The sequence below is a fragment of the Mus caroli genome, unplaced genomic scaffold, assembly GCF_978045245.1.
Source record: "Mus caroli unplaced genomic scaffold, Mus_caroli_1 scaffold_13, whole genome shotgun sequence".
In the NCBI taxonomy this organism is placed as follows: domain Eukaryota; kingdom Metazoa; phylum Chordata; class Mammalia; order Rodentia; family Muridae; genus Mus; species Mus caroli.
This window is the reverse complement of record NW_028227268.1, coordinates 8,386,629-8,394,254: the sequence shown is the minus strand read 5'-3', so window position 1 is coordinate 8,394,254 and position 7,626 is coordinate 8,386,629.

The window sequence follows — 7,626 nt, the reverse complement described above, 5'->3', positions numbered from 1 at the left end:
AAACCGTTAGCAGCGTTCTCTGCAGGAGGCAGATCTCGGCTGTGTCTCATCACCCTATGCTGGAGATGGAACTCAGGGCCTTTTGCTTTATTGCTTAGGATTAGCAAGGGCTCAGCTATGAACTACACTCTAAGCACCAAGGCCTGAGCATCTGCTGAGGACTTGGGTGGGCTTCTCTGCAGTGGTGTGGCCCTCCCATCACTGGTCTCTGGGCAGTTGGCAGAGCTAGACAGAGACACGATTCTGCTGGAGGAGATCAGTCACCGTCAGCCAGAACTCTCCTGGGCCCTTTCCTGGGAGGAAAGAGACCTTTCTTCTCTCATGGCAAACATGCCTTCAGTAAGAACACTTAGGGGGAGAAAGGCTGGGGGAGGTAGCTTGCACAAAACCCTGGGTTTGTGCTCCAGCATTGCATAAACCAGACTAGCCTTACATCCTGTAATCTCAGCACTCAGGAGCTGGAGGTAAGGGAATTCAAGGCCATTTTCATCAACATAGAGAGTTCAAGGTTGGCCAGAACTAAGTGAAACTCCATTTCAAAAGAAAAGGAGAAATAAAAAAGATTGGGTTCAGCCAGGCGTGGTGGCGCACGCCTTTAGTCCCAGCACTCGGAAGGTAGAGGCTTCTGAGTTCGAGGCCAGCCTGGCCTACAGAGTGAGTTCCAGGACAGCCAGGGCTATACAGAGAAACCCTGTCTCAAACAAACAAAAAACAAAAAACAACAACAACAAAAAAAGATGGGCTTCATTTATTGATTAGGTGATTACAGATAGATTCTGCATTTTTTTTGTTTGTTTGTTTTTTTGTTTTTGCTTCTTCGAGACAGGGTTTCTCTGTGTAGCCCTGGCTTTCCTGGAACTCAGTCTGTAGACCAGGCTGGCCCAGATTCTGCATCTTAAACTCATGGAGTAGATGTCCTTGTTACCATTTCTTAGGTTAAAAACAGAAGACTGGGCTATTGAGATGGCTTAGCGGGTAAAGATACCTGCCACGCAAGTCTGATGACCTGAGTTCTAGTCTCAGAATCCACATAATAGTGGAAGTGTGAATCAGCCCACGTGATTGTCCTCTGACCTCCATGTGAACACCTGGGATGCAACTCACAAGTACACATCATGCATACATACAAAAATAATTTTAGAAACTGGAAGACTGAACCATTTGCCTAACACAATACTCCAGGAAAGTCCCAATCCTAAATTAGGAAGGCTCCTGTAATTAGGGCTCTTCTACAGGAAGCAGGACAGAAGGAAGATTCTAGTTATAGAAGGGCTCATGCCGCTAGGTTGAGCATGGTGGGCAAACTGGACACCATTTTTGCCATGGTAGGAGACCCTTTTCTCCACAGGAATCATTTTAAAGAGACTCATTCTGCTTTCGGGCACTTCTGGAAGGCCAAGGCAACGGCTAAAATCACTGTCTTTGCCACCGCCTATTAAATCATCCCCTAGAGCTCACTGCAAAGCCCAGGGGAAAAGGGGAAGCTGATTGGAGCTGAAGGCATCACTCAGCACCCTCTGAGGCCCAACAGGATGTGACACACCTCTGCTCAGCTGTCCCCAACACTTAGAGTAGCGGTTCTCAACCTGTGTGGGTCATGACTTCTTCCACAGGGCTCCCCTAAGACCATCAGAAAACACAGATGTTTACATTAAGGTTCATAACTGTTGCAGAATGATGGTTATGAAGTAGCATCAAAAATAACTTAAAGGTTGAGGGTCACCACAGCATAAGGGACTGCAATTCAAGGGTTGCAGTGTTAGGAAGGTTGGGAACCACTGGCTTAGAGAGGCAGCCGTTTCAAGGCGGGAGGTTCAGGTGCCTGTGTCCTTCCTTAGGAGACTCCTCAATCCCCTTTTCCCTCCCCCTTGCTGAGCCTCAGCAGAGCCAGGCTGGGCTTCACGTATGCCTGCCTTGGTATTTCTGTCTCACCCTAGCCTGCTTGGTCCCAACCTCTGAGTGTAGAACAGAGGGTATCTGCAAGAAAAAGGCTGTGAGAAACATCTGTCTAGACAAATCAGTTCAGAACTGACAATGAGATCGAGTGTGTGTGTGTGTGTGTGTGTGTGTGCTCAAGCTCACAAGCACACATGAGTGTGTGTCCTTTAGTCCCAAGGAAGGTTTTGAGTCATAACAATAACTCAACAGAGTCTCATGTCAAGGCTGATTTACACTTCCCAGCCTGACAGCTTCATGTCGCAGGACACGAGCGTTCTCCATTCCCCGAGCCCTTTGTCATCTTCACGAGTCAGTTGCTCTCCAGAAAGCACTTGTAGTTGAAGATGAGAGCTGTGTTAAGTAAGCTCACTGTGAGGGCGCATGAGTGGAGGGACATGCCCCTTGTCTCCAGGAGAGAGAAACCTGGTCTAAGGTCGCTGATGTGTGGCATCGATGGCTGGAGAAAGGGCACCTGAAACTTTCGCCACTGAATCTATGATGAACTGAAGGAAATGTGAACTTTTCTTTATGATTTCTTTTGTTTGTTTGTTTGGTTGGTTGTTTTTGTTTTTGTTTTTTTGGTTTCTCGAGACAGGCTTTCTCTGTGTAGCCCTGGCTGTCCTGGAACTCACTTTGTAGACCAGGCTGGCCTCGAACTCAGAAATTCACCTGCCTCTGCCTCCCGAGTGCTGGGACTAAAGGTGTGTGCCACCATGCCCAGCTTATTGGATCTCTTGAAACCATTGTGAGCTACTATGTGGGTTCTAGAAATCGAACCCCCAACTCCTCTGGAAAAGTACCCAGTGCCCTTAAAGGCCAAGCCATCTCATCAGCCCCAATTTATTTATTCATTTATTTTTAATTTTTATTACATTATTTATTTGGTGTGTGTGTGTACCATGGCATACATCTGAGGTCAGAGGACAACTTTCGGGAGTCTCCTCTTTCTCCGTCCATCATGTGGGTTCTGGACTATTGAACTCAAGTCATCTTTGGACTTGGTGGCATCTCTGTTGGCTGAGACATCTTGATGTCCCCCATGACCCCTTTATTGTTTGAGTCGGGGAGAGTAAGATGCACGAGAGGCTACTTATCTCATAGAACAGAAAGTAAAATCAAGAGGAGTGACGTCTACAAGCCCACAGCCAGCTGCTAACAGAAACTGAGATGAGAATGAGCTTGCCAGCCCCACCCCCACTCCTGGAGGCTGCGGCTCCTTCAACTCTAAGGGAGGTTGTTAAATGCCTCATTTGTAAACAGAGGACCTCCTCCCACCCTCCAAGAGAGGCTGTGCGATCATAAAGCCAATGAGGTGGTCCTGCTATTTTAGAACACAAGGTCCCAGAACCCCATTTATTCAGCTGTTTTCAATCAAGTCCCTGGGGTACTTCTGGGAGACCCCCCGGGCTTCAAGGCATCTGAAAATCATGAGATTAATCATAGCGGCAAGCCCTCCATCCATGTCAGTTTTTGTTAAGATGCAAAGCCAGCTTCTAAGAGTGTTAAGTGTAGTAGCTCACTGAAACAGTCTTAGCGGGGAGACTCCAGGCTGGGGCCGGAGTCAGCTGGATCATGCTTAGCCTGGAGACTGGTGTTGGTTATCGTCTGGGGTCTCGGCTGGACTGTCAGCCAGAACACCTAGGTATGATCTCTGTCCATGGAAGGCTTTGTGCTTCCTCCCAAGGTCGTGACTAAGGAAATGGTTTGGGCTTCTTTACAAGAGGAGGGCCAGCTGTTGAAATGTATTGCCTCATAGTCCTGGAGGCTATGAGTCTGGTGTACAAGCATATATTCAACACCTCTCTCTTGGCTTCTGCCTCCCTTATCCCTTCCGTGGCTGATGCATCCCTGCAAACCTCCATTTTCACATAGCTTTCTTACTCCAACTTTGTGTCTCTGTGTTTATCTCTATGTCCAAACGTCCCCTCAACCTGCCCTCACCTGTCATTTCCCCCTTTTATATTTTTTATATTTTTTATATTTTTTCATTATATAACCCAGGCTGACCTCCAACTTGCAACCCTTCTACTTCAACCTGCTACACTATGCAGTTATACAGTACTGTGCCTGGCCCAGTTTTTCCAGTCATGTTGCATTAAAGCTCATTTCAGTGACCTCATCTTAACTCAATTATCTGTAGAGAGCCCATTTCCAAATAAAATCACATTTGCAGGTGTGGGGGGAGGTTAGAACTTGTGATGGTTATCTCAGTTGTCAGCTTGGTAAGATTTAGAACTACCTGGGAGACAGATGGGCCTCTGGGCGTGCCTATGGGGATTGTTTTGACTAGGTTAATTGAGATAGGAAGACCTGCCCACTGTGGGTGGTGCCATTCCCTGGGTGGGATCCTGGACTGTACAGGAAGGAGCCAGTAGGTTAGAGAGATGGATCAGTGATTAAGAACACTGGCTGCTCTTCCAGAGGACACGGGTTTGATTCCCAGCAACCACATGCAATTTACAACTCTGTAACTCCAATACCAGGGGATCCAATGCCCTCTTATAGCCTCCCTAGGCACCAGGCATACACATGGTGTACAGACATAGGTGTAGGCAAGAACACTCCAAACACATTAATAATAATAATAATAATAATAAACTTTTAAAGTGACTGCAGCAGCGTTCATTGCTGACTGTGGATAGGACATGGGCGGCTGCTTCCTATCACGTGACTTCTCTACTATGGCGGTCTGTACCCTTGAGTTGTGAACTAGAGTAAACTCTTTCTTCTTGAAGTCCTTAAATGGCTTTTGACAGGATTCGAGTTTGGTTTGGTTTGGTTTGTTCTTTTTTGTTTTTTTTTTTTTTTTGGTTTTTCGAGACAGGGTTTCTCTGTGTAGCCCTGGCTGTCCTGGCACTCACTTTGTAGACCAGGCTGGCCTCGAACTCAGAAATCCGCCTGCCTCTGCCTCCCGAGTGCTGGGATTAAAGGCGTGCGCCACCACGCCCGGCTTTTTTATCTTTTTTTTTTTGTGTGTGTGTTCTTTTTTGAGACAGGCTTTACAACATGGCTGAGGCTGGCCTAGAACTCACTATGTAAACTAGACTAGCCTTGAATTTACTCTGTCTGTCTCTCTGCCTTCTGAGTGCTAGGATTTTGCCAGGATATTTTACACACAACAACAGGGAAAGAGACGTAGTCAGGGCATTTTTGAGATCAGGGAGTCAAATCACAACAATGACCTAAAATGTTGAGATGGTGGCTCATATCTGTAAGCCCAGTACTTAGGAAGCTGAGGCAGGGGGATTGCTTCAAGTTGGGAACTAGCCTGGGCCACATAGTGAGTTCCAGTCCAGCCTGAGCTATGGAGTGAAATCTTATTACAAAAATCCAAAAAGAAAACAAAAATCCAATCACTCATTCTCCTTTTTTTTTTGTTTTTTGTTTTTTGTTTTTTGTTTTTCAAGACAGGGTTTCTCTGTGTAGCCCTGGCTGTCCTGGAACTCACTCTGTAGGCCAGGCTGGCCTCGAACTCAGAAATCCGCCTGCCTCTGCCTCCCAAGTGCTGGGATTAAAGGCACGTGCCACCATGCCTGGCCCAATCACTCACTCAATCACTCATTCTTTTTTTTTTTTTTTAAGATTTATTTATTTATTATATGTAAGTACACTGTAGCTGTCTTCGGATGCACCAAAAGAGGGAGTCAGATCTTGTTACGGATGGTTGTGAGCCACCATGTGGTTGCTGGGATTTGAACTCAGGACTTTCTGAAGAGCAGTCAGGTGCTCTTACCTGCTCAGCCGTCTCGCCCGCCCCCTCAATCACTCATTCTTTTTTTTTTTTTTAAAGATTTATTTATTTATTATATGTAAGTACACTGTAGCTGTCTTCAGACACTCCAGAAGAGGGCGCCAGATCTCGTTACGGATGGTTGTGAGCCACCCTGTGGTTGCTGGGATTAGAACTCTGGACCTTCAGAAGAGCAGTCGGGTGCTCTTACCCACTGAGCCATCTCACCAGCCCTCAATCACTCATTCTTTAAAGATTTATTTATTTATTATATGTAAGTACACTGTAGCTATACTTCAGACACTCCAGAAGAGGGCGCCAGATCTCGTTACGGATGGTTGTGAGCCACCATGTGGTTGCTGGGATTTGAACTCTGGACCTTCGGAAGAGCAGTCGGGTGCTCTTACCCACTGAGCCATCTCACCAGCCCTCAATCACTCATTCTTAAAGCAACACATCAGAATCCTCCTGACCATGATTAAAGGGGATGTAAATTATCCCTACCTTAAGATTTATTTGTTTGGGTATTGTCACACTGGGTATCAAACCCAAGTTTCACACATGTGCTAGGTGAACATTCTATCGCTAAAGTATACTGTACCCAGCCCTGGGCTCTAATTTGCTGTCCTTGAGACTGGGCTCATGTGGCTCAGGCTGGCTCCAAACTCACCATGAATGAGTTTGGATCATGACCAAGGATAACCTTAAACCTCTGACCCTCCTGTCCCAGGTGTGGGGGTTTCAGGCATGCTCCACCACAGCCAGTTTTTGAACCCGGCCTTTTTGATGGAGCAACGTCAAACATATCTGAGACAGAAGATTGTCAGAGCCATTTTTAGGCGGCCCAAGCTGTCGCAAGCAAGCCTGCCTTCGATATATGTGTTGGTTTTAGTTCCTAATATTTAAACATAAAGGGAATTTACATAACTCTGGCTCTGGAGTCTTTCAAAATCAGAAGAACCGGACTGCCCCAGGCTCTCATTTCCCCATGTCAGCAGCCATTAAGGGCTGCCCCTGTTAAAAGGCCGGAGGGTTCCCCAAATGAGCCCTTTGCTTCCTTTGCCTGCCTCTTCCAAGGCCCGCTGTCACTTGTCATTGAGTCACTTTAGTGAGCTGTCATTTCCCTTACAGTTTTTCTCCCATGCAGTGCCTTGCTGCCTGTTGGCTGGGTGTCAGAAGGTGTGCCTCCACCCCCACCCCTAACCCCACCCCCAGAGGAAGCTCCCTGGGGCAGAACCCCGGGAACTCCAGCAATGGTGAAATCCAGGCATCCTGACCTGAACAACCCCACACCACCTTCTCCCCAAGAACCGCAGAAGGCTGCAGAAATGAGCCAGGCCTCTGATTCACAGCCCCAGCGACTGCAGGACTGGTCTAGGCAGGAGGGTGGGGCTGGACAAGCACAGGCAGTGGACTGATTACAGGGGAAGGACTTGGTGGGGGTGGGAGGGTGATGGACAACAGCAGTCTGATGAGGTGATCATGGCCTTCAGCCACCTCCTCGGCCCCTCCCCAGGGGCCCTGGAATGACATCCGGGACTAAATCCAAGGGAGCTTCTCTGACATCTCACCATTCCTTCCAGCCCATTCAAAGCTTCTAGATTCTTCCTAAAGCTTCCCTAAATCCTTTAATGTACAAATGGGAGGGGACTATACTGAGATTGTCAATACTATTTCTAAGTGGCCCCAGGGGCCTGCCTTATCTCCACCCAACAGCTCATGGCTGAGTGTCCCAAGCCTAGGAGTCAGAGAAGGCCTGCTGTTTTAGGTCTATGTAGGAAGGTAGGCAGGTCCCATTGCCCCAGGAGTTGGGCTGTCTCTAAGCTCTGCTTTGTCTGTGATGGTCTCCAGGCACTGACTATGTCTCTGGCATCCTCAGCTCTGTCCCCTCAGCAGATTAACTGCTCTGTCTTTGTCACTCTTATGTCATTGTGACGTGAAATGGATGAGTTTCTGCA